The following is a 14,875-nucleotide window of genomic DNA, read 5'->3' on the forward strand; positions in this document are numbered from 1 at the left end:
TTGCTACTGGGACACTGCCCTCATAATAGTTGTTGATGTAGGGTATATACTGTGTCCTAGAGGATGGTGCCAATCCCCCCAGTTTAACATCTCTAAGCTGGATCTTCGTTAAGAAGCTATTTACACAGACAACAATTTCTGGATGATACAGCATGTAATGAGGTCAGCAGATTCCAAGGTCATGTGCCCACAGCCACACCTCCTGGTCTATAACCAGGCTCTTCAGTTCACCAAAACCCTGTGGCAGGGGATCAAGCACTCTCTAAGTCCTCTGTCACACTGGCAGATGCGTTCAGGCAATTTCGTATCTGCTGTGCATGCTGATTCAGTCAAGACCGACACTGCTCCTTCCAAGATCGGAGGGGTCTGATGTATTGACTTGCCACCAAGTAGCTGGTGGGCCTCTACAGGGGACGGTGTCAAATCAGCAGCTCAGTTCTCATCTCTGCTCCTAGAAAACTGGGCTTTCAGCAGTGGCAAACCAGCCTTGATGAGAGGAAGCCAATGCTGTTGAGTCAATGCACAGCTTTCATTCCTAACACCGTGGCATGAAGCGCATTTTGCCAGTACTGACTATCCATCCAAGGATTGAATTCAACTGGCTAAGTCACTTCATCAACTTGGTTGTTTAGTGCCTCTTCCATGGTTAATACATGCTTTCTGTTGAGAATTAATATCTGATACGAAGTCTATCACACACCATGCTCCAGCCCATGGATGCTTCCACAGGCTTCTTCCCCAGATCTCCTGGTCCTTAATCCTCCAACCTTCCTCTTTCCAGGCCTTGATCAATCAGATATTTGTTGTTACTCTGGGCTACTTCTCTTTCCATGCGTGAGTGAGTGCATGCTCAGCTGTGTCCCACTCTTTGCAACCCATGGACTGTAGCCCACCAGGCTCCTCTATCCATGGGATTTCCCAGGCAAGAGTACTGGAGTGGGTTGCCATTTCCTACTCTAGGGGATCTTCCCAACCCAGGGATTGAACCTGCATCTCCTGTGTCTCCTGCGTCGGCAGGCAGATTCTTTATCACTGAGCCACCTGGGAAGCCCTCTCCTTCCATACATACTAGCTGATCAGATACATCTCAAATCTCTGTTGGGAGGATTTCCCTCCACTCTTTCAGGGCCATCCCTGAATGGAACTATAAAAGAGCAGCCCACTTTCAGTTTACACTCACATAAAGAGCCAATCCATCTATGAACCAGTGTGACCTTTTACCTGCAACATCAGATGGTCACAGGGGTCTCGTTGGAGGAGGTCACAGAGAGGGTCTGACCTCTGGTTGACCAGAGAGCTGGACTTAGGCAATGGGAGGCTCCCCACCCTCTGCCCCTCCTTGGAATGTACATGCTGCCCATCATTTCCACAGCTGGAGCCATTTTCACAGACACAGCCTTGAGAGATCAATGTGTTGTTGAGACCCTCTGGATAGTATACATGGCTGAACTCAGTTAGCTGCTGCTGCTAAGTCACTTCAGTCGTGTCCGACTCTGTGCGACCCCATAGACGGCAGCCCACCAGGCTCCGCCGTCCCTGGGATTCTCCAGGCAAGAACACTGGAGTTGGTTACCATTTCCTTCTCTAATGCATGGAAGTGAAAAGCGAAAGTGAAGTCGCTCAGTTGTTCCTGACTCTTAGTGACCCCATGGACTGCAGCCTACCAGGCTCCTCTGTCCATGGGATTTTCCAGGCAAGAGTACTGGAGTGGGGTGCCATTGCCTTCTCTAGAACTCAGTTAAGGCCTCCATATAAACTTTAGGATTCTGCCTGTCTGGTTTGGAGATCTACTGGTCTTGACAAGCCTTCTATGTGAATTCCCTTGCTTGTGAAAACTGCCACCTACCAATCTGAAGTGGAATGCCTCTTTCTTCTATCTTTCCTTGCCCTGTCTCTGAGGGTGCTAGTTGTTGGTAATAGACCTCCTTGTGCCCTGCAGTCATAGGTGTGAACTGAGGGAGAGGCATCAGTTGAAGGATGGGAGGGAAAACACAGCAGGCTACCTGCTCGTGTGGCTTCTGTGCCCCTGCCCCTGCTTTTGCCCTCTCCCAGATGTAGCCCTTCTACTTTGCCATAAATAACAGTTGGGAGTGTAAGATCACACGATACAGTGGGTCTGACAGAGATGTAAGGACCTCATGGATGTAGACCAGCCTCCTGGAGCTCAGAGCAGAGTGGACAAGGTTAGAGAGTGGATTTACAGGCAAACAGAAGGCATCGGGCATCCCCAAACCATGCCCTCCCCAGGGGCAGAGACTTGGGGGCCCAGCGGAACTTGTTCTCAGTGGGTAACTCATTTCAAGTTATTCTTCCCAAACTGACCAATCAGCAAAGCATCTGATTTGCTGGAGTAGACTCCCTGGAGTAGACTGAGTAAAGAGGCAGACAGAGGTCAGAAATGTGCTTAGGGGAAACCTATCCAGTGGAAACCCAGAGTAGGACTAGAATGTCTGCTTTGATAGGTCTGGATTTTGGGCCCAGTAGAACTAAGTGCAGGCTATAAGGGGGAGGTCCCATTAACAACTAGAATGTTCCATCTCCACCATTAGCCAACAACACTTTCTTTCAGTGAAGCTGAAAACATGCTAGAAGCCTGTGCCATCCAGAAAAAACTGCCGCTAGCCACATGTGGTTACTGATCACTGACATGTGGCTAGTGTGATAGAGGAACTCAATGGTTTGATTTTATCATAATCTAAATGTAAATGGCCACACATGGCTAGGAGCCATAAGAAAACAGAGGCAGCCTTGACGTTAGCAATAAAGACCTTTAGCAGCTCAATCACACAGGGTCCTATGGAATTAATGAAGCCACTGGACGCTTTACCTAAATCCCTTGAACTTGATGTAGCAGAGCTTTTTTGGTCTGGGGTATGGAATAAACTTTGAAGTCTTTCAGGCCCCAGCTATACTAACCAGCTGTGTGATTGCAGGCAGGCTGCTTTATCCTTTGAGACTCAATTTCCTCCCCTATGAAAAGAGAATCATACGTTATAAGGCTGTTATGGGTAGGAAATGAGAGGACATCTGTAAAGTATCTGGTTCTCAGGGGTCATTTCACTAATATGTCTTCTGATAGCAGCCACCAGCCTCAACTCTCTCCTATGCTTCCTGTTTCTCTTTAGCAAGACCCCAGTACATCAGCTCTGTTCTTGGGTCAGAGCCTGCCATCCCACTGTGGAAGGGTGAAATATGCAAGTTCTCCACTGCGGACACTCGCATTTACTGATCTCAGAGAATCAGGTCATGGGTGACCCAAGAGTATAAAATGGAGGGCAATGCAGTTACTTTGGGGGTGGGGGGGTGGGGGGTGGTATTCTATTATCTCACAAACATGGTATTTCCTTCCAACACCATCCCAATGACTTGCACAACAAAATTGCCTAATAGAAATCAGCAGCCTCACTGCATCAGTGGAAGTGAGATTCTCACCTATTTTTGCTGCCAGCTCTTCAGAGTAAAAGTCTAAGATGAGAGGATGAAATTCGAAGTTGAGGGCCCTTGTCTGGGAATTACGTAATTCCCGTAGGGCCAGCAGCCAGAAGCCAATTTTGGCAACTGACCAGGGCTTACTAGAAGCCTGTCCCGACCGCCTCTGTTTGTGTGGCTGTTTGGCGCATTGCTTTTGTTTTGGTTTGGGATGTTGTGAGTGACATTTGGAGCCTGACTGTTCTCAGGTCTGCCTTTTCGCCTGTTGTTGGGGGAGGAGAGAGAAGCTCTTCCTTTGTTTGTGGAGCTGAGTTGATGATCTTGTTTTCTCTGTGGCAGGAGGGGCCTCGAAGTCCAGGAGTTCAAATTTTAATCCAGCTCTGCTCTGGGTCCTGCTGAGGAATTTACGTTTTAATTTTTCATCTGCGGCTCGGCACCAGACATCACATAAATAAATGAATGCATAAATAAAATTCATGAAGCCGGGCTGGGGATTTGAAGCTGAGAGGTCTTGCTGCGTTTCAGGGACAAGTTTGAACATCAGAGCCTCCTTGTCCTGTTATTAATAACTATGCACAACTCTGTAACGAAAGGACAAAGCAGGTCAGTCCCAGCTGCACCAAAACAGAACAGTGGAGGAATTATCAAAGAAATTAAAAAGCCTGCCGTGGCCATCGAAAAGCACACTTTTATAGGCTTTCTTCTGATGATAATCCTGTGAGTCAAACTCATGGCAATGGATTGACTTTTCACCCTTTTCAAAACAGCAGCAATTCATCAGCATTCAAGGTTTGTGTGGAAAAGGGCAGTGAGCGTTCGTGAAAATTAAAAGCATAGAAACCTAAAGAAACTTCCACCCCAGTCTAATGTTATTCTTTTCTCACTTTCTGCTCTTTCTTGGGGTTCTGTCTTCCTGCATAAAATAATAAAATAATTTCACTTTCCTCTCAACTCCAAAAAGTCATTTTGTACTTGTCTAGGGGAAAAAAAAACACCCATATTTGGATAGAATAAGCCAACATTTCTTCAGATTACCCGCATTTAAGTAGTTCTGGCAGTTTGCAAATCTTTGGAAAAATAAAGAAAAAGGGTTTGGTAATCTGCCATCTTAAAATAAGCTAAAGTCAAATCCCTGGAGATAAAGAAAAAGTGGGATTAATTAAAGTCCCAGTATCTTAAAAGACAAACGGAATGAGTGAAGACCTAGAGCAAGCAAAAGAAAAGAAGAAATCACATCCTAACCAGATTATGGGTTTTCCGCTTCAGAGGTTTTCCTCCAAGGAAGTCCCACATTAAAAAACATATTCTCACAGAAGTTGTCTTAGCTGACTGATGCAGAGGATCCGAGTCCATCTTCTGGGCTGAGAGGAAGCAAGCACTGTCCTCTCTGGTTCTAACAATGCAGGTGAAGCAAGGGGCCATGTACCGGACATGCTGCACCTGAACAATACTTGTAAATTCCGTTCTCACCCATCTCCTTTTCCACCTCCATTCAGAGGACTACCTGGGGGAGGAAACCCGCCTCTAAATAGATGCCCAGAAAAAGCAAATAACAGTGCTTCTACAAAAACATCTCTGATAAGGACATGGGAACCAGTGCCCTGTTGTATATTTGCCCAACAGGCAGGATGGTCTGAGTTTCTTTTGCCCAAAGAGAAGATGCCTGCACTGTTCCCTTCCTCTACCTCCTCATCCCCACCCAGGCATCTGATAGCTCTACGCAATCAGGCGGCTTATGCAGCACGTAACACTAGTGTCATTATTCATAACACCTCTGTAAGATTCTTCTGCCTCCCAATGTCACTTCAGAAGGGGGAAAAAAATCCTCAGAGGAAAGGAGAGAACTAGGGCAGGTGGTTAGCAGCCATGCCTGCTGAGCAGCGGAATAGCCCTTCTCACCTGTGCTGCTGTCCTTGGGGACTAACATACATACATATATAAATGTACAAACATATATATATATATATACAGAGAAAGAGAAAGACACACACACACATACAGCCCCTTCCCTGAATTAACTGTCAGAAGTGAGGGGCATGTCCTTTGAGAGCACTGGCTCTGCCCCTGGGCAGCTTCCTGTCTCTAGAGGCCAGCATGGATGGTACAGCCCTGGGCCAAGTCAGAAATGGATCCTGTTTCAGCTTCTTCCAGATGCACAGTCTTGAGCAAATTACAAAAACGTTACTCTTTGAGCCTTCAGGAGAAGGCAATGGCATCCCACTCCAGTACTCTTGCCTGGAAAATCCCATGGACGGAGGAGCCTGGTAGGCTACAGTCCACGGGGTCGCTAAGAGTCGGACGACTGAGCGACTTCACTTTCACTTTTCCCTTTCATGCACTGGAGAAGGAAACAGCAACCCACTCCAGTATTCTTGCCTGGAGAATCCCAGGGACGGCAGAGCCTGGTGGGCTGCCACCTATAGGGTCGCACAGAGTCGGACACGACTGCAGCGACTTAGCAGCAGCAACAGCAGTTTGAGCCTTCTTTCTTCACGTGTGGATAATAATACCTAGTTCACAAAGCTGATGTGATGTGCATTGCTGCTGCTGCTGCTAAGTCGCTTCAGTCGTGTCCGACTCTGTGCGACCCCATAGACGGCAGCCCACCAGGCTCCGTCATCCCTTGGATTCTCTAGGCAAGCATACTGGAGTGGGTTGCCATTTCCTTCTCCAGTGCATGAAAGGGAAAAGTGAAAGTGAAGTCGCTCAGTCGTGTCCGACTCTTAGTGACCCCATGGGTCTGCAGCCTACCAGGCTCCTCCGTCCATAGGATTTTCCAGGCAAGAGTACTGGAGTGGGATGCCATTGCCTTCTCCGGTGATGTGCATGCTGGGAATAGGGAGGTATGGTCATTCTTACCAACCCTGTTATTTTTATCACTCTAGTGATGTGCATTAGAGTGATAAAAATAACAGGGTTGGTAAGAATGACCATACCTCCCTATTCCCAGCAGTCCCGCTCAGGAGAGTGAAGACAAGTTTCCCTACCTCCACCCTGAAGCATTTAGGAGTCTTCAGGCCCTGCGTTCATGTCACTTTCTGAAAATGAGAGTCACTCAGTCGTGTCCGACTCTTTGTGACCTCATGGACTACACAGTCCATGGAATTCTCCAGGCCAGAATACTGGAGAGGGTAGTCATTCCTTTCTCCAGGGGATCTGCCCAACCCAGGATCAAACCCAGGTCTCCTGCACTGCAGGCAGATTCTTTACCAGCTGAGCCATCAGGGAAGCCTGAGGGTTCATGAGGCCCAGAGTTCTTGTCACTTTCTCCTTTGGTGTATACTATCTGTTCCCTGGTGGCTCAGATGTTAAAGTGTCTGCCTACAGTGCGGAAGACCAGGGTTCAATCCCTGGGTCAGGATGATTTCTTGGAGAAGGAAATGGCAACCCACTCCAGTATTCTTGCCTGGAAAATTCCATGGACGGAGGAGCCTGGTAGGCAACACACAGTCCATGGGGTCTCAAAGAGTCGGACACGACAGAGCGACTTCACTTTCACAGCACATGAACACACTGAATGCTACTCCTGCCACCCCTATGACAGCTAACTCGTCCATGCTAAACGGTGAATGGAGAATAATCAAAGAAAGAGAATAAAAGAAAACATGCAAGATGTGTTTCAGGATAGGTCTCTCTCTTTTATCTTGAGTTGGAGACTGGAAGATACCTGGGTGGTAGTCAGAGACTAGGTGGTCCTGGAGAATCGCCAGCGACCCACCCATTCAGTGCCTGGTAGATATGTAAAGCAAGCAAAATTTTTTACATTTTTGAAAAGGGTGTTTACTTTCGAATCAAATTCAGTGTAGTTCAACAACATTCTCTCCCTTGACCTGTGTTTTCCTTGGGGGGGAGGTGAAGGTTGCCTTTAGTGCCTTTAGCTGGAGATTCACAGAAGTGGGGGGTTTTGTTTCCTTAACTCTAGGCATTATAGGTGTTTGCAGGCAGGCATGGATGAGCCAAGGCAGCTGCACTGGACTCACTTAACCTGCACATTCCCCCAATGAATGCTTAACTCTAGCCAACTAGCATCACATAAAATGAAGCCAAACAGTTTTTTGCTGACAGGTTGGGAAAAAAAAAAAAAAGAGGAGGGGTATTGGTTTTAAAATATGTTTCCTTCACTATTAAGAGTTCTTCCCTTCGTTTTTATCTCAGGCGAAATGGCTGTGCTCTTATTATAAAACTGCAGGAGAGTGAGAGACAAAAGGAAATAAACTCTGGTGAAATAAGGATTGCAGCAGCTTCCCCCACCACGCCCCCATAGCTGTGATAGAAGAAATGAAATATCGTTTACAATTTCCTCAAATTGTAACTCTGAGGAGGTTCACCTGACCCACTGAAAACTGTACCACACTCTGCACACCCCACATTCCAGCTCTGTACAGGACTACATCAGCTGACAGCATTCCAGTCATCACACTGGGATGGTGTGACTTTGTAGGGAGCCCAGTGGCATGATTTTACCCTGCGCTGTCTGGGCCTTTCTTTAGTGTGTACTGAATGAGAGAACAGTTGACAGAGGAGTTTCCCTTCTTGGTGTGACCTCTGGGGCTTCTTGACTTCCTAACAAGGCTTGCAGAGAGGTCACATTACAAGATTGAAGAAGCTGGGTACCACAGTCCCTGGCAGTTCTCCCCATTTGCAGAAGGAACACACATCCTTACCATTCTGCATGTTTGCCACTGAGTTCTCTGCACCCTTTCCAGGCAGATCCGGCTATTGTCAGTGAACACTGATGAGAATACCAAAGCCCAAACCTGAACTTTCTGCTAAGCGAGAATCCATCTTTGCAGGGTTGGGAGGCCCCAGTCTCGGGAGCCAGATGAGCCTGCCTGATTTAGTGGCACTACCAATCTGATCCTTTAAATTGTTTCCTAGCAGAATGTAACCGGCTCTTTTGAAAGTCAGTCTGACTATAATTTGCTACTAATTGTAGTTTAAAATGAGCTGCTCTGGACCCAGCTGATAGCCAAGCATAAATTCAAGTGGCTGCTCTCAGGATGTCCTTGGATTAAGGGGAGCTTGAGTATTCTTACAACTTGAGCTTCTGGAAACTGGATCATTTCCATGTCTACCATATATATCACTCTACTCATCAAATTAAGGTAAGCCCCTAGATAATGAGAAAGCTAAGAATTATTTGGACAGTGTTTAAATTTCATCAAAGAACAGCGTCACAGTGGTGAACTGTGCATTTGCTTCTATTATACATGACTTCTGCTGGCCGCCGATCTTCTAAGTTTTTTATTGCTCCCTGAACCACTTACTCCTTAGGGCAATATTTGCAAAGTGTGGTCTATGGAGCATCCTGGCTTCTTGCAAAAATGCAGCTCCCTAAGCCCTCCAGGACTATCCTATGGAATCAGAACAAGTCCCAGGAATCTTCATTTAAAATAAGATCCCTGAAGGGGGTGATGCACACTCAAGTTTGTGAACCACTGCCTTGTAGAGAGATCAGGCTGGTTCATCACTGGGAGTTTTCAAGTCAAAAAACTGAGTGCTGATTGGAGTAAAATTTAAACCAAGAGGAGAGTATGGCGTAGAGGTGCTAGGATGAGCCCCTGTAACTCCCTCCAATCCCACTACCACCACTCCAACTCTTGTCACATCTCGACCTTGGGCACTGAAGTTCCAGGCTAACCTGGCTGAGTCAAGAGCACAGACCACCTGTCAGGGTTCTCCAACATTTGGTTTTGATCTCCTCCTCTCTCTCAAGCACATGCCACTCCAGTCTGGCTGGTGGCCTCTCTTGTCCTCACAGCAGCCATGTTCATGCCAGTCCCCAGGTCTTGGCTCACTGGGTCTCCCCTTGCCACACAGAAGGTCTCACTCTGCCCTGTTATCCCTCCTCACTCCATAGGAACCTTTTCTGTCCATTTCAGAACACTTAAATCTCTCCATCCTCTGAAACTTTACTTCCTTTAAAACCAGTCTGGGTTTTTTTTTAATTATCACTTAATTATGATATTTGTATAAGAACTCATCTTGCCAGCTACATTTTGAAATTCTCTAGGCAACGAAACTATTATTCTTTTCAATATTTTCTGGTTTTTAGCACTGAGCACAAAGTAAGCATAAGTGCAAATCTAATAAATTCTTGTGAAAGTACTGATTGATGGAATAACACCTCCCTGGCTGCCTAGAGGATTATGTGATAATTTTAGCCACCACCACCCCCCTATCATGTCTGGCCCCAGTCATCACCAACTGAATCAGTGGTACTACAGAGGACACTGAGAACTGGCACAAGAAACACACACGAAGAGGGGAGCAACCGGGCACTATTTACTAGGCACCAACTCTATGCCAGCCATTGGGCTGGGTATTGAGAACACAGTGATCAGTAAAACATTCCCCGTATGGAGTTCTGGCCCTCAGGGTGGAGATAATTATTCGGGTGATCATAAAACTCAATATAAGAAGACAACATGATACATACTAGAAGACATGCATATGTGGGTTCTGAAAACAAGATGCAAGAGGACCTGACCTTCCCTGTGGGATCAGAAGCCAAGGCACCATTCTGGAACCAGAACTCTGAGCCTCCAGGTTAAAACTGTGCAAACGTCTCCACATTCTCCACCTCCCCTAGAAATTCAAGTAACATGACCTTCCCTTTGAGGGCATCCAATCAATTAAACACACACCTGAGTCCACGTGGCTGAATTGTGACTGTCCAGTGATTCATCTACCAATATTTGGCTAAATTCCTAGAATTCTCCTTGGACTTTCTGGCAGTAAAATGGGTATAATAGAGTCCTACTAAAAGCACACTGTGAAGATTAAGGAATAATTGTAATGCATTTGAGCTCCCGGAAACATAAAGCAATCATGGCCCCAAGCTAGCAGAGATTTATTCCCAAATTTCTTCACTAATCAACCTCAGAAAAATGTGAAGGAATGAGGCACAAGGGTTCTGTGTGTCTGCGTATGTGTGTGTGCACACATATGCGTTTGCATATGTGTGCATGTGTGTACACCTAATAAATAAAACTCAGCTGCACAGTTCAGCTGCTCTCTTGTGACCTTCTGTGGTTGCAACAAAGGGACATTTTGAGGGTTCCACAAAAGAATTCTCTTAGGGAAATCTGGCCTCCTAATAGATGGCAGAGAGTATTGTTTAATCCTGAATAGCTTTGTCAGCAATAGGCAAATTCAACAAGACAGTTACCCTGAAAACTCAGTGTGTAGAAAAAGCAATAACATATGGAGACAGAGAAGTGTTTTTATTATCTTTCTCTGGAGCTTGCATAACATGTGCTACATGTCGCTCTCTCGAGAGCATGTGGGAAGGTAGAAGGTGGGGGGGCCCCCAGGGAGTCAAGCAGGCCACTTAATATAGCCCTATTCAGTCAGGTGGTTGTGTTATGCAAACTCTCATATTGAAGACATTCTTTTCAACCTTTAAAACATGACATTCAAAATAGCATTGTAATAAGACCCAGAAGATTTAAATAGATAATGCCTCTGATTTAATTTAACAAAAAACTAAACACTTTCAATAACTAAATCTATTCTAGGAACACCTTTGATTAAATCTGACTTGCTTCTCATAGCTATTTGAATATTAATCAAACTGTAAAAGATAACTATTTTTTACAAATATATGCTTTCCTGGTCCATCTAGATGTCTTTCTTTCCAATACTCAAATATTACACATTTACAAGACAATTTAATAAAAAGATGTGCTTACATTTTACTTTCTATGTGTCCAGCAACTTCCAGAATCTTTAGGTATCTTGACTCATTTACTACTTGCAACAGCTCTCTAAGGAAGGTGTGAACTTTACTTCCACTCACAGATGAGGAAATTGAGGCACAAAGAGGTTAAGCAGCTTACCCTACATCACAGAGCTGACAAATAATAAAGTTATCATTTGAATCCAGGCATGTGGATACCAGCATCCACGTTCTTACCCTCTCTGCCATATTCTCTTTCTAAGGCTTATTAGGAAGAGAGATGGCTAGCAGTAACTGCAATTGTCTTGGAATAGGTTAGAAAAATAGAGTATTTCTTGAGGACTTCCATAGGTTAATTTTTAAAACTCTTGTTTAGTTAGATGGTTAATGATAAGGTAGCCACAAGTTAACAGCAAATTAAATGTCATAAATAAACCACGGATGGCTCATTCGTACCACCTAAGTCAGAATATGCAATGAAAACAAGGAGGAGAAAATGTTTGAGAAAATGGTCTTCAGAGAAAAAAAGCAATAAGTTAAAATTGACTCCCGGAGGTAAAAAGACTCTACTCTTTGCAATTTACCCAAGTGCTTGGAGGTGACTTAGAATTCCCAGCCTACGCTCAGATCCGAGTTTAAAAGTGCTTCTTTTAGCAGCTCTTGCAGGATAAATTATGACTTCAAAGTAGAAATGTCTCCATTCACAAAATGGGTCGCTGACAAGAGCTCTAGGGTATGAAGAAGGTATAACAAGCAAAGAAATATGGCAACAAGAAAAATGAATTTTTAGCCCAGATTCTGCTTCCACTTATCTCTTTCACACTTTATTACAGTGAGCCTCATTCTCCCTCCCATCACAGTGGGAGGAGCACAGGAAAGGGAGTGGATTCAATTAAAGCCCAAGGGTCTGGTCCACACAGAACGATGCTGGGAACAGAAGAGGCATCATGTATGTCTCCCAAGGCCTGGGTGGCTTTTGCAGTGAGAGCTCCTGGCCGGAGGCTGCATCATCGTGGTTGACCAAGACTTGAAGACCAAGCCTGGGGCTGGGAGCCTGGGCCAAGTACAACACAGAAATACCCTAAGGGAGCTTCCCATGAAGTCTCTCTGAGACAAGAGATTCCAGGTCAGTTGAGGATCTGCACTGGCCTGCAGCCATTCTTGCTGTGTAACGCTGGCCACCTCTACATCAGGATGGACGGGGACAGCCAGCGTTGACATTTTTCAGTTGTACACATGGAAATAGCTTTGGAAGTGCCAATGTCTACAGTGTGGGTCTCTGGGCTTTATCTCTTTCCAGCCTGGCGCTGCAGCGCTTTCTGAGCATTGGAGCATAGCTAGAATTCACATCAGTTGGCTGAGGTGCTGACGTCTCATCTAGATCTTACCATTGTCCTCCTTTACCCTCCCAGGGCAAGAACCTTCTCTTATCCCAATGCCCAAGAAAGAAAATTTGTTGAAACAGAGCTCCATTTCATGACGTCTTGGTTCAGAGAGAATTTGTGAGAATTCTCAAGAAACCATGTCCTGCCTGTTGACATCACTCCGTGAAAATCATAACCACCTCCAGACCGGGCTTTGGAGCCAAGCACTTTAGTTCATCCTCACCTCTAACCTGAGAAAGAGATATTTTTGTTCCTGTTTCAAAGATGAGGAAACAAGGCACAAAAGGGTCATGGTGTACCATGCCCTAAAAGGTACAAGGGTCGGGGGTCAAATCTTGAGAATTTGCTCTGAAGTGGTAAATTTCTTCCAAGACATGCCAAATGCATTCCCGCACCTTGCTGTGCTTCCCCCTTGCCACACCCCTGCTTTTCTCCAGCCAAGGTACCTGCCTCAAGGTCACCGGGTAAGGCAGTGGAAAGAAAATATGATCTGATCAATGAGTCAGTTCTGCAAGGCAACTGGTGTGATGGGAAAAACCTTCTCTTAGAACTAAGAAGAGGGCTTCCTTGGTGGGACAGTGGCCAATGCAGGAGACACAGGTTCAATCCCTGGTCTGGGAAGATTTCACGTGCTGCAGAGCAACTCAGACTGTGTGCCACAACTACTGAGCCCGCACTCTAGGGCCCACAAGCTGCAACTACTGAGCCTATGTGCCGCAATTACCACAACTACTGAAGCCCACGTGCTCTAGAGCCACACACCACAACTACTGAACCCACGTGCTGCAGTTACTGAAGCCTTCCCACCCAGAGCCCGTGCTCTGCAACAAGAGAAGCCACCGCAATGAGAAGCCTATGCACCACAACAAAGTGTAGCCCCTACTAACTACGACTAGAGAAAGCCCATGCACGGCAATGAAGACCCAGTGCAACCAGAAACAAATAAATAAAATTTTTAGAAAAAGAACTAAGAAGACACTTCTCCAAAGAAGACATCCAGATGGTCAAAAAGCACATGAAAACATGGGCAACATCACGAATTATAGAGAAAAGTGAAAGTGTTAGTTGCTCAGTCATGTCCAACTCTTTTTGACCCCATGGACTGTAGCCTGCCAGGTTCCTCTGTCCATGGGATTCTCCAGGCAAGAATACTGGAGTGGGTAGCCATTTCCTTCTCCAGGGGATCTTCCCAACCCAGGGATCAAACCCAGGTCTCCTGCATTGCAGGCAGATTCTTTATTATCTGAGCCAAGAGGGAAGCCCACACTTATTAGACAAATGCAAATCAAAATTACATTGAGGTATCACCTCATACCAGTCAGAAAAGCCATCATCCAAAGTCTACAAACAATAAATGCTGGAGAAGATGTGGAGAAAAGGGAACCCTCTTGCACTGCTGGTGGAAATGTAAATTGATAGAGCCAGTTGAAGACCAGTATGGAGGCTCCATAAAGAACTAAAAATACAACTACCATATGATCCAGCAATCCTACTCCTAGGAATATACTCCTACTCCTGGATAAAACCATAATTTAAAAAGATATTTAATACATACACCCCAATATTCATTGCAGCACTATTTAGAATAGCCAGGACATGAAAGCAACCTAAATGTCCATTAACAGAGGAATTGATAAAGATTTGACTCAGCAGTGGCCACAGGACTGGAAAAGGTCAGTTTTCGTCCCAATACCAAAGAAAGGCAATGCCAAAGAATGCTCAAACTACCGCACAATTGCACTCATCTCACATGCTAGTAAAGTAATGCTCAAAATTCTCCAAGCCAGGCTTCAGCAATACGTGAACCGTGAACTTCCAGATGTTCAAGCTGGTTTTAGAAAAGGCAGAGGAACCAGAGATCAAATTGCCAATATCCGCTGGATCATCGAAAAAGCAAGAGAGTTCCAGAAAAACATCTATTTCTGCTTTATTGACTATGCCAAAGCCTTTGACTGTGTGGATCACAATAAACTGTGGAAAATTCTGAAAGAGATGGGACTACCAGACCATCTGACCTGTCTCTTGAGAAACCTGTATGCAGGTCAGGAAGCAACAGTTAGAACTGGACATGGAACAACAGACTGGTTCCAAATAGGAAAAGGAGTACGTCAAGGCTGTATATTGTCACCCTGCTTATTTAACTTATATGCAGAGTACATCATGAGAAATGCTGGGCTGGAAGAAACACAAGCTGGAATCAAGATTGCCGGGAGAAATATCAATAACCTCAGATATGCGGATGACACCACCCTTATGGCAGAAAGTGAAGAAGAACTAAAGAGCCTCTTGATAAAGGTGAAGGAGGAGAGTGAAAAAGTTGGCTTAAAGCTCAACGTTCAGAAAACTAAGATCATGGCATCTGGTCCCATCACTCCATGGG

General features: G+C 45.4%; 1 protein-coding gene across 44 annotated transcripts in view; it reads right to left on the reverse strand.

Moving 5' to 3' along the window:
• The window catches only part of LOC145509795 (uncharacterized), a 1,222,357-nt gene that overhangs the window by 1,162,861 nt on the left and 44,621 nt on the right, over positions 1–14,875 (reverse strand). For 10 of the 44 annotated variants that reach the window (XR_014056433.1, XR_014056428.1, XR_014056439.1 and 7 more), the window contains 2 exons: positions 3,433–3,821; positions 2,917–2,970 (listed from right to left, as the gene is read on the reverse strand). The exons of 8 other annotated variants lie outside the window; for them this stretch is intronic. The gene's annotated coding sequence lies outside the window, so the exon portion shown is untranslated. Of the gene's footprint in view, positions 1–2,916; positions 2,971–3,432; positions 4,011–4,671; positions 4,934–6,416; positions 6,483–14,875 lie in introns of those variants that run through there. 26 more of the 44 variants (XR_014056425.1, XR_014056456.1, XR_014056455.1 and 23 more) reach the window with 10 other exon arrangements.

Source organism: Giraffa tippelskirchi, chromosome 6 (genome assembly GCF_054371585.1).
Source record: "Giraffa tippelskirchi isolate mGirTip1 chromosome 6, T2T-mGirTip1v1.2.pri, whole genome shotgun sequence".
NCBI lineage: Eukaryota > Metazoa > Chordata > Mammalia > Artiodactyla > Giraffidae > Giraffa > Giraffa tippelskirchi.